Source organism: Bidens hawaiensis, unplaced genomic scaffold, assembly GCF_021521415.1.
Source record: "Bidens hawaiensis isolate Kalapana, Puna unplaced genomic scaffold, B.hawaiensis_p1.1 tig00012954_1, whole genome shotgun sequence".
Classification (NCBI taxonomy): Eukaryota; Viridiplantae; Streptophyta; class Magnoliopsida; order Asterales; family Asteraceae; genus Bidens; species Bidens hawaiensis.
In genome coordinates this window covers 193,084-212,145 of record NW_027492082.1, presented here as the reverse complement: position 1 = coordinate 212,145, position 19,062 = coordinate 193,084, and the positions used below count along the sequence as shown (strand labels likewise).

Genomic DNA, 19,062 nt, shown 5'->3' with positions numbered 1-19,062 from the left:
CCGACAAATTAGACCCCTAATCATGTTTATCTTTTAAGTTCAAATTAACATATAATCTAAGGGTCTCACACCTAGAATCGCAAATCCACCAAATTTATTTCAAGTTGTTAGTTGAATTCCAAGCCCACGTGGGTTTCCATCCACCGTACGTTACGCCAGAGAGTTAAGCTATTGTAATGACACAACGACTGCTAAGTTGCCGTTGGGGAAACGCTAGAGCCAAACTCTGAAGCCAACGTGGACCCGATTAAGACAACATAGTCTAGCTATAGTGGAGCAACACGATTCTCAAAATCGGGGAGTACGGTGGCATAACACACAAGAAAGTCGCCGATCGAAAAAACAAGTAAGCTTTAATTTCTTACATATAATCCCTAAAATCTAAACATGACAGAATGGAATTAACCAATAGTGAAAGGACCAACCTTGCAATACAAACAAAACCATAAACCCTAAAACCCATTAAACTTAAACACCCGCGTCATCTCATTTGAAGTCGGTAACCACCTCTACACTCTGGTTCTAGGGTTTATCAATTTCACTCACAACAACAAAACCTAAATTAGCTCACTATAATTCAGTAACCTTCGGTTTAATCAGCTTACAATAAGTTAAAGTGATTCTCATTTGAAATAATTTACTATAAAACGATTACAATAAAGTGGCAGGCAAACGGGCAACAAGTTGCGCCGCAACCCCCTTTTGAACAGCAAAGCCAATCCTGCTAAAAACGAAGTTTTGGGACCTAGAAGCTGAAGAGGTTCCGTGTACGACGCGCTGAACCCTACTCAAAAATTTCACAGCCTCTGGAGCCAGAAAACCAAATGTATCAAAGGCAAATGGTAGAAAGACATGTTGATTATCTAAACAAGCTTTCTCGTGTTTAACAACTTTGCCCGATTCAGCCTTCAACGCAGCCTGACCCACAACAAACCCACGGTCCCTGAGCCCAACAAGAGGAGACACTCCTGTAAGATCCACACAGGCGTGTTTCCCCCCTGCCCACCCGAACACAAGAATATCAGCTGGTCGTAAAGTAGACCTCCCTTCAATAGGATCCGTGAGAAAGTTAACAGGGGCCTCCTTTTTAGCAGAAATCCCTGCCCGTTTAAGAACATCACACAGAACATCCCTAACCAGATCATGTCTGTATTTAAAGCCAGGCAATTCTTTGCAATGCACCGCAATGCTTACAATGGCGACATCAATTACCGCACAGCTACAAGCAATTAGGTCAATTGTTACAGCCGACGCGGATCCTATCAAACGGCCGTTTACTCGTCCGTCAATCCTGTTCGATGCGAAGGAAGCAGCTGATATTGATATCGATGCTCTGTTTAACCTCGCGCTGTCAGGTATTGGTTAATTGTTAATGTTCGTGTAATTAGTATGCTGCTTGTGTATATATTATTAAGCTGTGTTGATTTGATACTGAAGGTTGTGTAGCTAGTAATTGAAGTTTTTGATAAGTTAGATACTTAGATTATATGTTTTGTTTTGAGATGTTGTAGGATACTGTGATTACTTAAAAGCATGAGCTGAATAAGCTAAATTTAGTGTAATTGAGGTGTTAATTGAAGGCATGCAATTCATTTAAACATTTTAGAATTCATGCTTTTGATTAATACTTGTAATTAGCATGCTGCTTGCTTTAAAAATGATGCCCGCACTTTGTGTTTTTGGTGCTGAGATTGGTTTATTTTGGTTGGAAAGTTGATATGTATATTGTTGTGTTGATTTGATACTAAAGGTTATGTAGCTAGTAGTTGAAGTTTTTGATAGTTTAGATTATATGTTTTGTTTTAGATGTTGTAGGATACTGTGATCACTTGAAAGCATGAGTTGATTAAGCTAAAATTAGTGTAATTTAGGTGTTATATGAAGGCATGCAATTTCTGTCAACATTTTTGAATGTAGAACTTGTAACCTTTTATTTAGCTTGTTGAATTCATGCTTTTGATTGATACTTGTATGAATAGCATGCTGCTTGCTTTCAAAATGACACTGCATTTTGTGTTTATGATGCTGAAATTGGTTTATTTTGATTGAAATGTTGATATGTGTATATTGTTGTGTTGATTTGATACTAAAGGTTATGCATTCTAGTAGTTGAAGTTTATGATAAGTTAGATTATATGTTCTGTTTTAGATGTTGTAGGATACTGTGATTACTTGAATAGCATGAGTTGATTAAGCTAAATTTAGTGTAATTTAGGTTTTAACTGAAGATATGCAATTCATCTCAACAATTTTTTAATTAATTTTTTAGGTTTTTGGACCAGCTGTTGATGTAGATTGTTTTAGTTATTATGATCAAACATAGGTTGGATAAAGTGCCTGAAACATTGATTAATGCCAATCATAGACTAGTTTGTATTAAAGCATGCTTTTAGTATGTTTTTTTACTGTTACTGGCAACTTCTGGTTTGAGACACTCTTAAGATTGTTGTTGAACAATAGTTTAACAATGCATTTGTCAGATTAACTGGTTTTTGGTTCAGCTTGTTTTTTTACTGTTACTGGTAACTTTTGGTTGAAGACATTCTAAAGATTGTTGTTGAACTATAGAGTTTAACAATGCATTTGTCAGACTAACTGATTTTTGGTTCAGCCATTGATGAAAATGAACTTTTTTTGTCCGTCAGTAAAGCATTAGCTCAAGTAAATGATGGATAACTTTTATTTTGTCTGTCATTAAAGCATATTAAAGCAAAATCTCAAGTAAATGATGGATATAAGTGCAGAATAATATGATGTTGTAGGCTTGTAGCTGAAGTTTTTACTTGTTGATGTAATTTAGGCTATCAGGAATTTTTATGTTGAGAATTTGAGAATAACTGGATAATTGTTTGTTATACCAGAATATTCAGTGTTTTGCCAATTTGAATGATTTGAGTCTTGGTTTCTCAGGGTTGGAGGCTCTTGTTAGCCAAGATGAACGATTTGGGAACTACAAGAATGATGTGTTTGCACATAAGAGTAAAGACTTGGATAGAGCGCTAATGGGCATTGAAGAGAATAACCAAATTAATGCTTCAGTTAGTTCTTATTTGCGGTTGCTTTCAGGATATTTTCTGTTACCTTCTGCTTTGCGGACACTCGAATATCTAATCCGTAGATACAAGTATGTATTTTAATTTATAATTCACACTTGACCTTTTTATGTTCTTCTCATTTTGAATATTTAGGTTTCTTGTATGTTACAGTTTGTATGCCAACATGTCTCTCTATTCACATGCTTATATATTGTCTATAGGATCTATGTTTACAACACAGAGGAGATGATTTTGTGTGCTCTACCTTATCATGATACGCATGTCTTTGTTCGTATTGTGCAACTTATTGACACACGGTGAGAAATGGGATTTTTCTTTCTGTACTCTCTATTAGAGGTGGCAAATGGGTTATTTTAGTTTCATTTTTTGTTTTACGGGTCTAACAGGCTGCAAGTTTTTGATAGTGTACTGTTATTGCAAAAAATAACCTAATTCAGAAGATTATATTTTTATTAAAGTTTATGTTTTGTGAAAAAACATACATTTTTGACAAATATTGTATTTGGGACAACCCATTTGGCTACTTATATTTATTATGTTGTCTTATCTTTTTGGAAATTTGGTATCGTATTTGAGTGTTTATATCATGATTTATTTTGGTATCTAGACATGGTAAATGGGCGTTTCTTGAGGGTGTTAAGACATCTGGTGCACCACCTCCCAGGAAGGTCATTGTGCAGCAGTGCGTGCGCGATATGGGGGTTTTAGAAGCTTTATGCAACTATGTAAGTTTGCTAATGTATGTTTACATGATAGCGAGGAATAATTTTTGAAATCTTTCATATTACTTTTTTTAGGCGTTACCATCCAAGAAGGTTCAACCGTCAAGGCCTGTGATAAGCTTCTGTACCGCTGTTGTTACAGAGGTTCTGGGCTCATTTCCAGTTATTGGTTCTGAAGTTGTAAAGAGAATTCTTCCGTATGTGGATTCCAGCTTTCGAAGTCATTCAAAAGGAAGTACAGATCACAAGTTGGAACATTTTGGGAGTCCTAGGCATTTTACTATAAATGTTATATTGTACTGATGACTTTGATTATTTATTTGTCAGGCTGGGGCTTTGATGATTGTTGGTATGTTAGCTAATAGATCATCATTGTCTTCTAATTTTATTAAAACCTTGCTTCGCTCCATTGCTGACGTGGCACGTGAGGATGCAAAACATTCTACTGACTTGCAGCTGTTTCAAGAGTCATTCATGGCCTTGGCCATTGTTGTACAGGTATCCTTGCATGCGACTAAACTGCTAATGAATGAAATTTATATTTTAAAGTAATCTGATATTGCATATCTAGTGGAGCAAATAGTATTTAGTAATTAGTATTTAAGATCGAGGGCAAATGAACCAAGTTTCACAATTGTCTCACTGAAGTTACTAATGTTTTCTAAGAGGTTAAACCACTCAAGTTTTTATTTTGTAAAAAAGTTGGTGATTTTTGTTTTAAAATAAATGATAAGCAACATTTATCGTTGGTTACATATGCTGACATGCCATGCCATGCCAATTGGGTATGATGGTTGATTTGGCGTGTCAGTTAATTGTTAGGTTACTTTTTTTTATTTTACAACTCTGAAACATGATTGAGACCTTAGTGATGAACAATGGTGAAACTTGATTATTGTTGGTGACGTTTTTTCTAAAATCTGTCTGACAAGAATGATATAACGTGTTGTTAACATGGCAGTCTCAATCGGTGGAATTGCTCCATAAAAAAGTTGTGGATGTCTTGAAAGAAATACGGTAGGCTACATAGCTGGTTCTTTTTTCTTCTTTTTAGTTCTTTATGTCTATAATTTACGAGCTGGGTTTTGTTTCTTTGATTAAGGGACCTTTCTGTGGCTCTTTCTGGGTTGACCAAGGAGTTCAATGTTGATAAGTTTCTGGCAGTCCTTTTGGAGTCACTCATGGAATATAGTTTTGATGATGACATATGTCATCAAGTGCTTCTTTCTGTGATCAAAACTGTTCCTGTAAATGCTCTAGTTGGTCTAGTCTCAAAAACTGTTTCTATCTCTATGAAGTTATTTAAGAAAGGGGCTGAAACATCACCTTCATCTGAACAAGGTTGGTTCACAAGTTTCAATTGCAATTTGATATTTTTGTTTTGTGGTCTTGCTTAGATGCTTAAGCTTACTAAGATCATGTTTAGAGTTGGCAATATGGGTGGGGCTGGCAGGTTGGATGATGTGTCAAATCGGTCATATTTTCTAGGTGTCAAAACGGTCCAGTTTGGTTAGGGTTGACTGGAATTACTTTTTGTCCACTTTTTACATAACTATATGCATATATGATGAAAAATTGCATTATTTTGATTATGCTTTAATTATTTTGTGTGAAATGACTTTGGAGGTTTTATGCACTAAGTATACACCTGGGCCACTTATAAATTGGTTGATCTCTTTATTTCGAGCTGCCTTTTTTTTGTGATGTTTGACCCTTTATAAGTACCTCATCAAAGTTGCCACCTCTACATAAGTTGCATTATTTTCAATTTTGGCTGTATATCTTTTCTCATTTTTATTTTTTTTAACAAGTAGCACAAAGCAAGGTGAAACAAATTGTGGTCTGCATTAAGGATCATTATTCATTGGAATTACGTGAAGCTGTTCAAAGTTTTCAAGAGGTATGTAGTTTTGCTGTATACTTTTCCAGTTGTGTTTTTTTGTCAAATTTATATATTTAGATTTTAATTTTGAATCCAATGTCTTGTCTACTTTTTCCTTATAGGAAACTGAAGTGAAATCCAAGAAAGGTAACTCTTCATATGAGATGCTCTGCAAGATATTAGATAGTGGCTTGGACTCGTCATCTGCAGCATCTGATTCAAAGATTTGGTTTGCTCTTGAACATCCAAAGGTATTTTCTGTTACTATTTAATATTCACGAAGTTGACTCTTTTATCGCTTTATCTAAAAGATTTTTTCTCAATCGGGCCAATTTAAAACATCTATTTAAGATTGAATTGATTTCACCTAAAAATTCTGATTTTTAAAGTAATAGTACAGTTATGAGTTTTCTGATTTTGTAATTTTAAATGCCTATGTCTAGTTTGTTTTGAGTTGTATGGCATACTATATTATACCACATCTCAAATTCAAGGTATGGTTTATCTGCATACAGTTTTCTGATATTTTGTTATGTTGATATGATGTCACAGGCTAGGGTTCGGAGAGATGCTGTTATAAGTTTAGATGCAGATTCAAGCCTTGGAGATAAGTTGGTTAATTCTCAGGTGATATGCTATTATTTGGAAGCAATTTATTATCAGATTTTAGATTAATTGTTTTTTCAACATTTTAGCTCGACAATGCATGTGCTAATGTTTGATATTTTCCCAATATTCCTATTATTATTTTTACAGAAACTTCAAACTGTAAATGATGCGCTATTGAGGAGACTTTATGATGATGATTTTAGTGTGGTTCAGGCAGTGTTGAGTATGAGCAGATTGTCTGAATTCATTAACCATTCAGATCTCTTAGATGGCCTCCAGAAGGTGCTTAAAAGATGCACCAATATAGTAATTTCAAGTAAGTTTCTTCTAGCTCATATGATATCTTTTGATGTTTAGCTATACATGTGTTTGATAGTTAGAGTGATTAGACATAGAAATAGGCTATACATTTTGCAAATACTTATTGGAGCACATTGGTGTGAGTGTAACCATTCATTTTTGAATTGCTACAGAGGGATCTGATAATGAAAATTTAGCTGCTGATGTGGCCGTGTCATGTATTAAGCATGTAACTGAAAGCTTCTCAGGCCAAGAAGGATATGAGAAAGAGCTCACTGCAATGATATTTCCTCTAATTTTAATTATGCCAAAGGTCCTTGTGGGATCTGCTTTATTAAATAACATTTTATTTTGTATATGTGTTTACTACATACTAAGCAGCATTTGTTTTGTATCAAATATCAGTGTCAGAGAATAAATTTGGAGGCTTTAAACGTATCAAGAGAGTTAAAATGGCCTCTCTACCAAGGACTTACCATCCCCAGCTCTGGGCAGGCAAGTTTATATCTTTCTTTGCTTGTAGTTTCTTTTACAGTTATTTGTTGCATGCCAAAATTGACGTATATTAATTTTGTTGTGTTTAATTTGTTCAGAAATTGTCGCTTAAAAGTATTTTGGATGTTAATATGAGTAATATCAATGTCATGGCTGAATATTTCTTGGCCAACTTTGATGAATGTGTACGGTGGATTGTTGGACACTGCTATGATTTGGAATATTCCAAGACATTATTTTTTTATATTTTGTTGCAATCACTGACGAAACCACTGAAAGGTAAGCTGTCTGTACTGGTTTTTCATATCTAGGATGTTATGTCTACATTGATTTTTTTAGTTTATTTTCATATCCACTGTCCCAATATGCTAAAACATGAAAGTTTTTGAAAACCGTGTTATATATTTGGTTGTTTTCATTTTTTGCCATTAGCGCTCTACTAATTTCCAAATGGTGTTGAATTCAATCAAGATAAAAAAAAAAGACACAAAAAATTATACTCCATTTGCATGTTTAGATTATACATGGCAATTAACATCTTATAAGAAAAGAAGCAGCAGCACCGCTTTTGTATACTAATAAAGAACAACACCATTGTTGCAAACCAAGTAAAGCTCATACCTTTTTTCAGTAACTTGCTTGCTAAAACCTACTTCATTTTCTCTTTCCATTTTGCTTCAGATTTCGGTCAGTTTTCTGCATTGTATGAATCTTGTTTTACCGTTATTGTAAAAGAGTGGGACAAGTTAGAGGCAGCTGGATTTGCAACTTCTTCAGAAGAGGTATTCTACTAACAATTTGGTTACTTGATTGTTTAATGAAACTCTGAAGAGGCTTCTGCATATTTTTTGAGTAGCACTTCAATTCTTGGTTTTTAAACTAACTAGTTTTACTATTTTTACAGTCAGTTAAAACAATGTTGGAAGTTGATTGCATAGGATTCCTTGAGAACATGCATGACATGAACTTTGAGGAGTTGAATTCTGAGATATTAATATGCGTATTCTGGCGGTTATTAAATGCCTTCATTGCAGTGTCTTGTGAGGATGTCTTAAAGGTTAGATTCTTTTTTGGTTATTAAAGATGACAATTTTGACTCATTACTTTTGAGTCGGTCAGATTCAGGTTATGTTTTGACTTTTTCTTGTGAAGAAGGTAAAATGAAAAAAATAACTACTGGGGAGTAGCCAGGAAATAGGTCAAAAGTGTCGAAAGTTTCCCAATGTGTATTTTTAAAAGAATGAACTTATAAGTTGTTTTTTTTCAAAAGAATGACTTACTTTTTAAATAATATTTTGACACCATTTTTTACACTAATTATTTGGGAAAAAATGCAACCTTTGGATAGCGTGTTTCGGGTCAACTCAACCAGATGTCCAGATCTAACATGCTTAAACTCATACCAAACTTCGTTCCTGTGGCCCTAAACAATCTGCCCATTTTGCCGCATCTACTAGGTGCCATCAGCTGTGATATTTTGCATTTTTCTAAAACTTCAACTCTTGCAGGACGGCAACCAGAAGCGGGAAGTTATTCAAAATCTGTTTTCGTTTTTTGCTTCTCATTCAAAGGTTATATTTAAGGAACATCTTCATCAGCTTGTTTCAAAACAGAAGAGTTCTCCAGCTCGATTTTTGTGTTCACTTTTCACGGATGAAGGTGGGTCAACATTTTGACTTTTTGTGGATTACTTAATGTTTATATGTCATCTATATCACTGATGACCTAGATGTTAGCTAGTTCGCTTTTCTGGTTTACAGTCAGGTTGATTGTTTGATTTTTAAGTTATCTTTTACACCTTATATTTTTTTATCATTTTTTGTTGTTGCTAAATATGAGTTGGAGTGAAAGTATTTAGCATTATTGAACCTTAAGGACAGTAAAAGAGCTATATTTTTCCTTGTTCATTCTTTTGTTATTAAATGGATTTTTATGAGTTGTATATTATTGCAGGTGTTGCAGTTGCTGTCCAAAAAGAGAGTCTACACTCATTTGCATTTGTTTGTTCTCAGTTAGATGAAGAAATCCGTTTAAGAAATGCAATAGATGAGAGCTTACTTCTTCAACTACCTGCTGAGTTTCCTTCCATTCTTGTTCCATTATCTAGCGACAACCAGGTAGAATTATGTCGCAACTCAAAAATGTCACTTCACGTTATTTATCTAAAAACGGAACGGCCATAGTATGACCACATGCGATTTGATGACTTTAACTTTTTTTATAAACTTTTTATCTCTAATGTTTTTTCAGGAAACACGAGCAGCCGCCATGAGCTGCATTGAAGGACTTCTTACGTTATGGCCACATGCTAGTGTATCTGGAGGAAAAAATGGTATTTTGTTTATTTAATTCAAACCTGATTAACTAATGTTATTTTTTTGTCGTAAAAATATTTTTGTTGCTTTGCTTCAGGGAGAAGTGCAGTTTGGAGTCATTTTCTTGGAGAAATTTTGGCAATGATGGTTCAACACAAAAAGCTTATTGTGTCAGACATTGATTTTCTTGCTGAGTTCTTTACAACATTGTTAAGCTCTTCTTATCATGGACTGCTGGTGCCAAAGAGTGTTGGGGAGAGGTATTTTCTCTAATGGTATCTTGCTATCATTTTAAAGTTTGTAATTGATCTAAATCTGTATTGTTTTAAACTTATACAGATTTGATAGGCCTACGAAAGACAGCATAATGAAATTTGTCTTGGGATCTGCACTATCATTGTGTTCATATGGAATGGTAATTTTGTTAGTGTTTTTTAATCAACTATAGTCGCATCAAGTTCTATCCACTTTGGATTTCTTTGTATTTACTTTTCATATGGTTGACAAACTGGCAGCTGAAAATAATATCTTTGCTCAAAGGATTGGGAAACCAAATTATGCAAGTTAAAGAAGTTAATACATTGTTAAATGATCTGTTAGAAAGACGCAAGACATCTCAAAAGTCGTTGTCAATGATACAAGTTAAAATCCTGTGTCTTTTGCTGGAGGTAATTTGCTATTAAGAAATTTTATGATTATGCTTTTAGAATCTCTCATAATTTTCAATAAACAACTTTTTTACCGTTGTCTTTCTGGTGCTGTATGAAACTTACATCAGCAACAATTGGACATTCTGTTGACTCATACATTTTGAAGTCACTTCAGGTAGCAATTATAGTGCATTTACTTATTCAGTTAGCAACACTTTATTTGAATCACATTCACATTTTTCTTTCTGTTTTATTATTATGGCAGGTTGATCGTGCGTATTCTGAAGATGCATCCATTATACAGCCATGTGCAACTGTTCTAAGATGCCTTAATAATTCTTTGTATGGAGCTTTCAAGCCTGAAACACAGGTAAATTTTTTAAAGTTGGATGCTTTTAAACTGATCCCTGGCATGAAATATTAGTTTTAGTCGCAATAAGTGAGTATTTTGCCATACTAAATCTTATGCTAATCTACTAGCATATCAACTGATCTGCAGGAACTTCTATTTCAAGAACTTGTGTGTCTGTTTCGGAGCTATAATGGTGAAATTCAGAATGCTGCTAGGGTAGCCTTGTTGCAGATAAAGGTTTGGTTCTTTATTTTTTATTCACCTTTTTTCTATTGATTTGAATATTCAGGAATTATGTTTTAAAGGTCAACTCTGTGTTTGTTGATTAAGTGTGCACATAAATACTAAAATTGCTTACCTGATAGAACTATAGTTTTCTTGGCTAGAAACAAGTGCTGACAACAACAAATATGTGATGCTTGATTGCAGGTTTCTAGCTTGACGATACATCGGATGATTGATTTTGTTTTGGAAAAAGGAGCTTCTTTAACTGATACGCCACATGGAAAGAAGAAATTGAAAACCACTACCCATCTAAATTCTGAACTACATAATGACGTGGGCCATAGGTGTTGCAGCAAGCTCTTATTTTTGAGTTCTCTACTTGATACTTTGCTCCTAAAGAAAGACATAGAAAACAGGTTTGATTCTAGTAGCGTACATGTTTTAGAATTTCTAATCGTAGACTAACAACCGCTTGTATTATATGATGTTCCTTTTTTTCATATTTTGTGCTTATTTTTGATCAAGTGCACATCATTAATGACAGGACCACACTTGTAAAACCACTTTTTAAGCTTCTTAACATAGTTTTTATGGACAAAGAGTGGATAAGGGAAGCTGTTAAGCAGGATGAAGAACATGCAGAAACTTCTTCTGATAACTCACAAAGTACAGCCACCACAATATGTTACATTCAGCAAAATCTACTGTCAGTTCTTGAGGATATTACAAATTCCCTTGTTGTCAATGATAGAGCACAGGTTATATATTTTTTGATTTTTTTTGTAGAAGTATTAAACCTGTCGATATGTATTTCATGTCTAGTAATCGTGTAATGCCATGTTTCTACTGCAGGATGGAATTGTTGGGAGTTTTGACATGAAGCTTTTGGTTAGTTGTGTTCGGTCTACAAATGATGCAGCCACACGTAATCATGTATTTTCATTGTTAACAGCAGTTGCTAAGATACTGCCAGACAGAATTTTGGATCACATACTTGACATTCTTACTGTCATTGGCGAATCAGCTGTAACACAGGTATACTGTTCTTTTTTGGCACCCTGCATTTATATTTTATATCAAATATTTTCATATAGAACCCAATGTTTTACATTTTCTCATGCAAGTTTATTTTTCAGTGGGACGGCCACTCGAAGAAAGTATTTGAAGACCTCATATCTGCTATTGTGCCTTGTTGGCTATCCAAGACTGAAAATCAAGAGGAATTGTTGCAGGTACTTGATAATATTATGCTTAAAATATTTTTAGGTTCTGTACCATAATCATACTTTCTTCATGAATTTAACTTGGCACGTCTTTCTTTCAGGTTTTACTGAATATATTGCCGGATGTTGCTCAGCATAGGAGACTTTCAATAGTTGAGCCCCTTTTGAGGTACTTACGATCAGTTTTCATGCTAGACTCATCTAAATTTAGTTCAGTTTGTTAATTTGTTCAACTAAACCTACACAGTTTGATTACATGTTAATGTGAATTAATTTAGCTTGTTCATCTTATCTATAACAGGACTCTAGGGGAGAGCAGCAGCTTGGCTTCATTGCTTGTTCTCCTTTTTCGGTCATTGGCTTCAAAACATGATAACACATTGGAGAACTTATCTACTATCATACGTGCACAGTGGGAGTACACTTTTGCCTTACAAGTTTCAGGGCAGTATTCATGTATGATATGGCTTCCTTCACTTGTGTTGATGCTTCAGAAGATAGAAATGGAAGCATGGGACCCACAACTTGTTGTACAACTCTTAGTTGCAACGCAGTTCATCAGTGACAAGTTACAAGATCCTGAAATCGCGTTCAAGCTTAAATCTGGTGGAGATATCAATAGCATTCAGGTCTGAACTTCTAAAATTTCTTGTACCCATTTTGATTCTTATCCGACCCACTCGACCTGCATTTTAAATTTTTATTTTTATTTAACATCTGCAGGAAACATGTGGGGCCCTTATGAAGCATGTTGCAACATACCTGCAACTAGTTGGGTCTAAGAGAAAGGATCTTGGTGTTCCAGATTCAGTTGGAAAAGAACTAAAGGAGCTCATATAGCTGTCTTGACATCTGTCAGAAAGGGTCTTCTACCTTCTACTTACTTCAATGTCATCATCACATTGTTATGTCATCCAGACCTAAATTTGAGAAAAAAGGTAAGAATTTTCTCTAATTATAACAAATTTACGTTCTCACTTTAAAAAATTGACTCATGTATTTGGTTTTCAACAGGCTCTCGGGCTTTTATGTGACATGGCAAAAGAGTGCAGCACGTTAACGCAGAAGCATAATAAAAGGGTATTTAGTTCAAGCATAAGAAGCTCATGGCTTCGTTTTGATGAAATTACATCACAACACTTTGGATGTGTCTTGAAGTTTTAAAAGTAGTTGATGACGGTGCGGATGCTTCAAAACATAGTTCCTTGAGGCTATCAGCAGTGTCTACCCTTGAAGTTTTAGTGACAGTTTTTCCTTCTAGTGACTCTGTCTTCAACACATGTCTAGCAACAGTTATTAAGCATATACATTCTGATGACCTGGCAGTCTCTTCTGGATGTTTCCGAACTGTTGGTGCGTTAATTAACGTGCTCGGGCCTAGGGCTTTACCTGAGCTTCCTAGCATCATGGATAATGTTTTTAAGAGGTGTCATGCTGTTGCAAGTTTAGAATCCCAAGACAGCAAAGATGTCGATTTGATCGGGTCAACTTCTAAAGATTCTCTCTTCATGTCCGTTCTTGTTACTGTTGAAGCGGTTATAGATAAACTTGGTGCCTTCTTGAACCCGTATCTTGGTCAAATTTTGGAACTTCTGATTTTGCGTCCACAATATGCAAATGACTCAAGCTCAAAGTTGAAGTTAAAAGCTGATGCTATTCGGAAGCTTGTAACAGAAAAAGTTCCTGTAAGTTCAACTCTTTCGCATATTTTGACATGGTTTTGTATTATAGTGTCAAAACGAGTTATTATAGCGTGTCAAGTTTGTTCTCACAATTGTTTTATTTCAACAATAATGTTATTATCTTATAATTATATTTAGGATGTTTTATGTGTTAGGTTGATCTGAATAATTTTTGTGTCATATATTTTTTTTATTAAAATTGAGGGCCGGCTGAATAAAAAGGCACCGCCATTTTTTTTGTATGAAGTTTCAGCTCAGCATATATAAAAATTTAAAATCTCTTAAGTGATTGAAAAGTTTTTTTATGTAGGGTGCTAATTATAATTGATTAATTACATAGTTTTTTAATAATAAGATACTTTGTTCATAATAGTTTTTTTTAATAATAAGATACTTTGTTTATAACATAATTTGAGATCCATTTTTTGTTTGGCACTAGTGACACATTTAACTCGTATCTGTTTCTAAGTGATTTTGTATGATTTATTTAAATTTGCCACATAGGATTACCTTTTGGTGTTTTAAATCACCTTTTTTAGCTGAATTTTGTTTTTTGTTTTTTTTTACTAGGTTCGACTTTTGCTTCCACCTCTGTTGAAGATTTACTCTGAAGCAATCAAATTTGGGGATTCGAGCTTATCAATTACTTTTCAAATGTTGGGTGATTTCATCACTAAAATGGACCGTTCATCGGTATCTGCTTCTTATAAAAATATTTTTAACACGTGCTTGCTTGCTCTTGATATTCGCCGTCAACACCCTGCTTCAGTCAACAGTATCACTGCCGTTGAGACAGATGTTATTAATGCAATGGTGGCTCTTACAGCCAAACTCACAGAAAACATGTTTAAGCCTCTTTTCATTCAATGTGTTGAGTGGTCAGAGTATGTGGACCAAAATGATGATGCAGGACTCGCTAATATTGACCGTGCAATATCTTTCTTTGGTTTAGTACAGAAGCTTATCAGTAGCCACAGGTGAGTTAAAATAATATGTTTTTGTCTCTATTAGGTGATACAAGGGCTGTTTAAAATGTTCACGGCTAGCTCGATTAAAGTTGTTCGAAATTGGCTCATTTGTAGTTGAGCCAAGATGAGCTAGCTTTGTAATTGAGCTGAGCTTGAGTCATGGTAAGCTCGGCTTGTTTTTTTGCTTGTTAGGCTCATTTTAGCTGGCTTGCTGGCTCGTTTGATTTAAAGTTCAAATTATTATTTTAAAATTATAACCCTTAAGTGTAAACTTTCTTAAAAAGGTAATTAACTACCAAATTTCTATCCTGATTGGTATAAACCTTTTTTTCTTTAAAATGCTACAATTTTCATATTTTGGTTTTGATTAATCATATAAAAAAGTTTCAATGTCGTGAGATTTTTACAAGACCAACCCGTTTTTACGCGTACCAACACTACTCATGACTCAGACCCATTGCCCATTTTTCTTTTCTTTATAAATTTTGCCACTTAAATTGAATGATATTTACTCAACTTATCGATTTCTGTAATTCTACAGATTTTTGTTTGTTCCATACTTTAAATACATCATCAACGGATTGGTCCGTCATCTGACCGATGATGTTGCAAGACCCAGTCCCACAAGAAAGAAGAAAGCAAAACTTACCGACCCGGATTTATACAAAACCCAAGAAGCTTCAAGTTTGTCTGTTGGAAAGTGGCACTTGAGAGCCTTAGTTTTATCCTCTTTACACAAGTGTTTTCTTTACGACACTGAAAACCACGAGTTTCTTGACTCTTCAAATTTCCAAGTACGTATATTACTCTTCTACTTTGACCAGTCAACCCAATTTGGTTTTACTTTTTTTGACAATATTTTGTTGTGCAGGTGCTGTTGAAACCTATCATCTCACAACTTGTTATTGATCCACCAACCAATCTTGAACACCATCCAGATGTACCTTCAGTTAACGAAGTTGATGACGTGTTGGTTTCTTGTGTTGGTCAAATGGCGGTTACTTGTGCCAGTGATCTTCTTTGGAAGCCACTTAATCATGAGGTTAGTTTTTAGTTTTGACTCTGTTTGCACTTGTTTCTTAGTCTGCATTTTTCAACTTTTTAAAACTTGTTTGTGTTTTTGAAATTTGTTTTAACAGGTTTTGATGCAAACACGAAGTGAGAAGGTACGGGCACGATATTAGGGTTAAAGATAGTTAAGTTTTTGGTGGAGAATTTGAGAGAAGAGTACTTGGTGTTGTTACCCGAAACCATACCGTTCCTTGGTGAATTGCTGGAAGACGTGGAACCGAATGTTAAATTGTTTGCTCAAGAAATTTTGAAGGAAATGGAAACCATGAGTGGAGAAAGCCTTCGCCAGTATTTGTAACATTCTAATATTTAAACACTCCGCATAAACTCGATTGTAGTATTTTAGGTTAAGTTTTGGTGTTGTGGTAATGTTTTTGATCTTAAATTTTGCAAATTACAAGCCTTTTTGATGTCTGGTCTGGATTCTATTGATGTTTTGCTAAGCCCCACATTCACAAGTCTTATAGATGTTTTTCTAACAACTTCATACTTTTGTTTAAATAAAATTAAATATGATAACGATCTATATAACTGAGATTATTATTGGTAACAGAGCTGAAAGTTTAAATTACTTGTAAAGATTTTATATTGGTCAGTTGTTGATAGTTTAAACTAATAAATCCAATATTCTTAGTATTTAATTTTATTATACATGTAAATTGCATTGGACTGATAAGGTATAAGAGCAGTAAAACCAGTAACCGTAATCCTTGGATCATGAAATAGTTGCAGGATAGAGTCGAAAGGGCTGAGTGGGTTTAGGCTAGAGGTGCACAAATCGGGTTCACCTTGAAAACCCGAACCGGTTCGGAACCGGTTTTTTTCACACTGGGTAGAAAATGAAACCGGTTCCAGTCAAGAACCGGTTCGGTTTCCGACCGAACCGATGCCCAGAAATGCGAACTTTTAGGAACCGGGTAGGGTTGGAACCGGACCGGTTATTACGTAAAAACCGGTTCCACCGGTTTTTTTTGAAATTCAAACAATATAGCCGTTAGAAACCGGTTCCAACGGCTATATAGCCGTTTTTGACCGTTGGAACCGGTTTTATTACTATATTTAGCCATTTTTCATTCTATAAATACCAATGTATGAGTGTGTACTTGTTAAACCACTTCCAAAACTATAAAACACACTCCAAAACACAATTAAGCTTAAACCGACAACAAATGACAACTAATGACGACGTTATGGTGATCGAAACAACAAGATGCCCCGATGTTTGGGTTCATTACGATTTGTCTAATGACTGACTCACATGAGATGGCACGTTGCAAATATTGCTCGAAGTTTCTTAAAGCAGCGTCCAACTCGACATTACGAAAACATACGAATAAGTATTGTCGAGAGAAAAGAAGTTTGGATGCTAAAAAAGCGGAAGTGGGAGAATCGTCTGGCTCTACAACCCAAAAATAAGTATTCCCGAATTAAAATGACGGACTTTGTTTTTTAAGTTTTAGTTGTTATATTTAGTATCGTTTATGTTTTAATAATGTTTGTAACAATTATTGTTTAAATAAATAAAATGTTCGTCGTTATTAAAAAAGTACAAAAAATTAATCATGAGTAACAAAAGTAATTATAATTAAACAAATCAAAACTAAATATTAGTTGAACAAGTTACAAATAATTTTACTAAAACAAATAAAAAACACAAATTACAACTCTTCTTCGTCTTCATTCTCGTCTTCACCCTCGTCTTCGTTATCGGAAGAAACCCCGTCCTCCGCCTCCTCATCATGAATATGACGCTCTATTGGTATTTCGTCTTCAAAGTTCGCCTTGTGTTGTGCTGTAACATCCCGAAATTTCCAAAATGATATTAATTATATTACTTAATAATAGAGGGAAAGTTTACTCGGGTTATCGGGAAATAAATAAATAGAATAGGAGTTGGTATGGGTCGGGCTAGTGTTGGGTAATGGATATGGGTTATGGACTTGGGTTATGAAAGAAGGAAGGAGAGTCCATGGGCTTAAGCCCATGATCCCTAAATATAAATACCATTAACCACCATTTAATCCTCATTCTCACATATTCCATACACACACACCCAAAACACACACGACCCGAACCAAGATCCGAAGGCGAAAACCCGAGCTTGTTGGTGCTGGAACGTTGTGACGGACCAAAACAACATCAAGGCTTCCGTGTTCGTAGTTCGACTCGTTCAAGGTACGTTTATAGTTAGAAATCGTTCGTGTAGGTTCGGGTTGATTTGAGAAATGATATATCTGAGTTTGTATGGTAAAAAGGAATCCAACAAAGCTAATCTTACTGAAAATGGTTATGATTTGATGGGTTAATCGATTGATAAAAAGAACCCGTAACCTGTATGCCTAAATCGCACCCTTTAAACATCGATGTTAGGTCGATTTGATGGTTGGGGTTTGTAGGCGCTGGTCAGACGATCCCGTGGGTACCTAAATCGAGTTATTTGGTTAAGAAACGAAGGTGATTAAGGGATTTAAGAACGAACAGTAGCTGCAGACGACAACTTCGCCTGCAAGCTAAGTTCGCCTGATGAACTTCGCCTGCAAGCTAAGTTCGCCTGATGACAACTTCGCCTAAAGCCAAGTTCGCCTGATGACAACTTCGCCTAAAGCCAAGTTCGCCTGATGACAACTTCGCCTAAAGCCAAGTTCGCCTAAGGTTTAACTTCGCCTAAAGCTAAGTTCGCCTAAGGTTTAACTTCGCCTAAAGTCAAGTTCGATTAGAGAATAGATTAAAACGATAAGTAAAAGTAAGCTAATACTAGGCCACCAGATTAGATCAGACGAGTATTGATACGTGTAACTTATACAGTCAGCCGAGCACAGTTAAAGAAGGGATTTACAACTATCAGAGGAAGAAGCAGAGTTCAGGTGAGTTTCTAGCCCCATTCCTTGTTATGTTTTCGGGGCTGTGTGCATACTCGATGTGTTGTTAATACATTTATCCTAAGTGATAAGTGTATGCCATATGTGATATATGTGATGGATATGAATGATTGCTTGTCGGTACGCGAACGATCTTCGGATATTGCGCGTACTGTCAGGTTAAAAATAAAGGTACGAATATTATATATCGAAGATGTATGAATATTACAAATGAATACTTGTCGGGGCGTGAACGATCTTCGGATATTGCACGTAACGACAAGGGGTATGGTTGTTAAATGAAGGATGTAGAGAACGCCTAGAGTGTTCTTATGCTATAATGTAATTATTGTATATGTGAAGTATGTGTATACAGGTACACGAATGGTATGTGAGTTATACGTTCGACATAGTAAGTTAGGACGGCAAATCCCTTTAACTTCTGTTGGACATAGACTTGGCAGGTGATGGCGTAGTTAAGGACTGCGAGCCTTATACGTGATGTAGATGATAGATGTAGACGTAGATAGGGACGATGGGCCTTATACGTGTTATAGGAGATAGACGCCAACGTAGATAAGGACTGCGGACCTTATACGTAACGTAGATAAGGACTGCGGACCTTATACGTAATGTAGATAGGCGTCAGCACAG

General features: G+C 35.2%; 1 pseudogene across 1 annotated transcript; it reads left to right on the top strand.

The window, feature by feature from the left end:
- The first annotated feature begins 1,194 nt into the window (after positions 1-1,194).
- On the top strand, positions 1,195-15,994 carry LOC143542717 (uncharacterized protein At3g06530-like; annotated as a pseudogene). The gene is made up of 38 exons (XR_013136940.1): positions 1,195-1,355; positions 2,911-3,124; positions 3,257-3,352; positions 3,664-3,781; positions 3,854-4,025; positions 4,104-4,276; positions 4,740-4,795; positions 4,881-5,119; positions 5,593-5,678; positions 5,783-5,911; positions 6,213-6,287; positions 6,417-6,585; positions 6,743-6,882; positions 6,975-7,064; positions 7,163-7,343; positions 7,746-7,846; positions 7,969-8,121; positions 8,573-8,723; positions 9,018-9,181; positions 9,315-9,396; positions 9,477-9,639; positions 9,719-9,794; positions 9,895-10,046; positions 10,135-10,204; positions 10,295-10,399; positions 10,529-10,618; positions 10,811-11,022; positions 11,151-11,364; positions 11,459-11,641; positions 11,743-11,838; positions 11,931-11,998; positions 12,131-12,458; positions 12,553-12,767; positions 12,844-13,514; positions 14,082-14,488; positions 15,021-15,273; positions 15,351-15,521; positions 15,619-15,994. The product of XR_013136940.1 is annotated as an uncharacterized protein At3g06530-like (transcript).
- Positions 15,995-19,062: the final 3,068 nt, after the last annotated feature.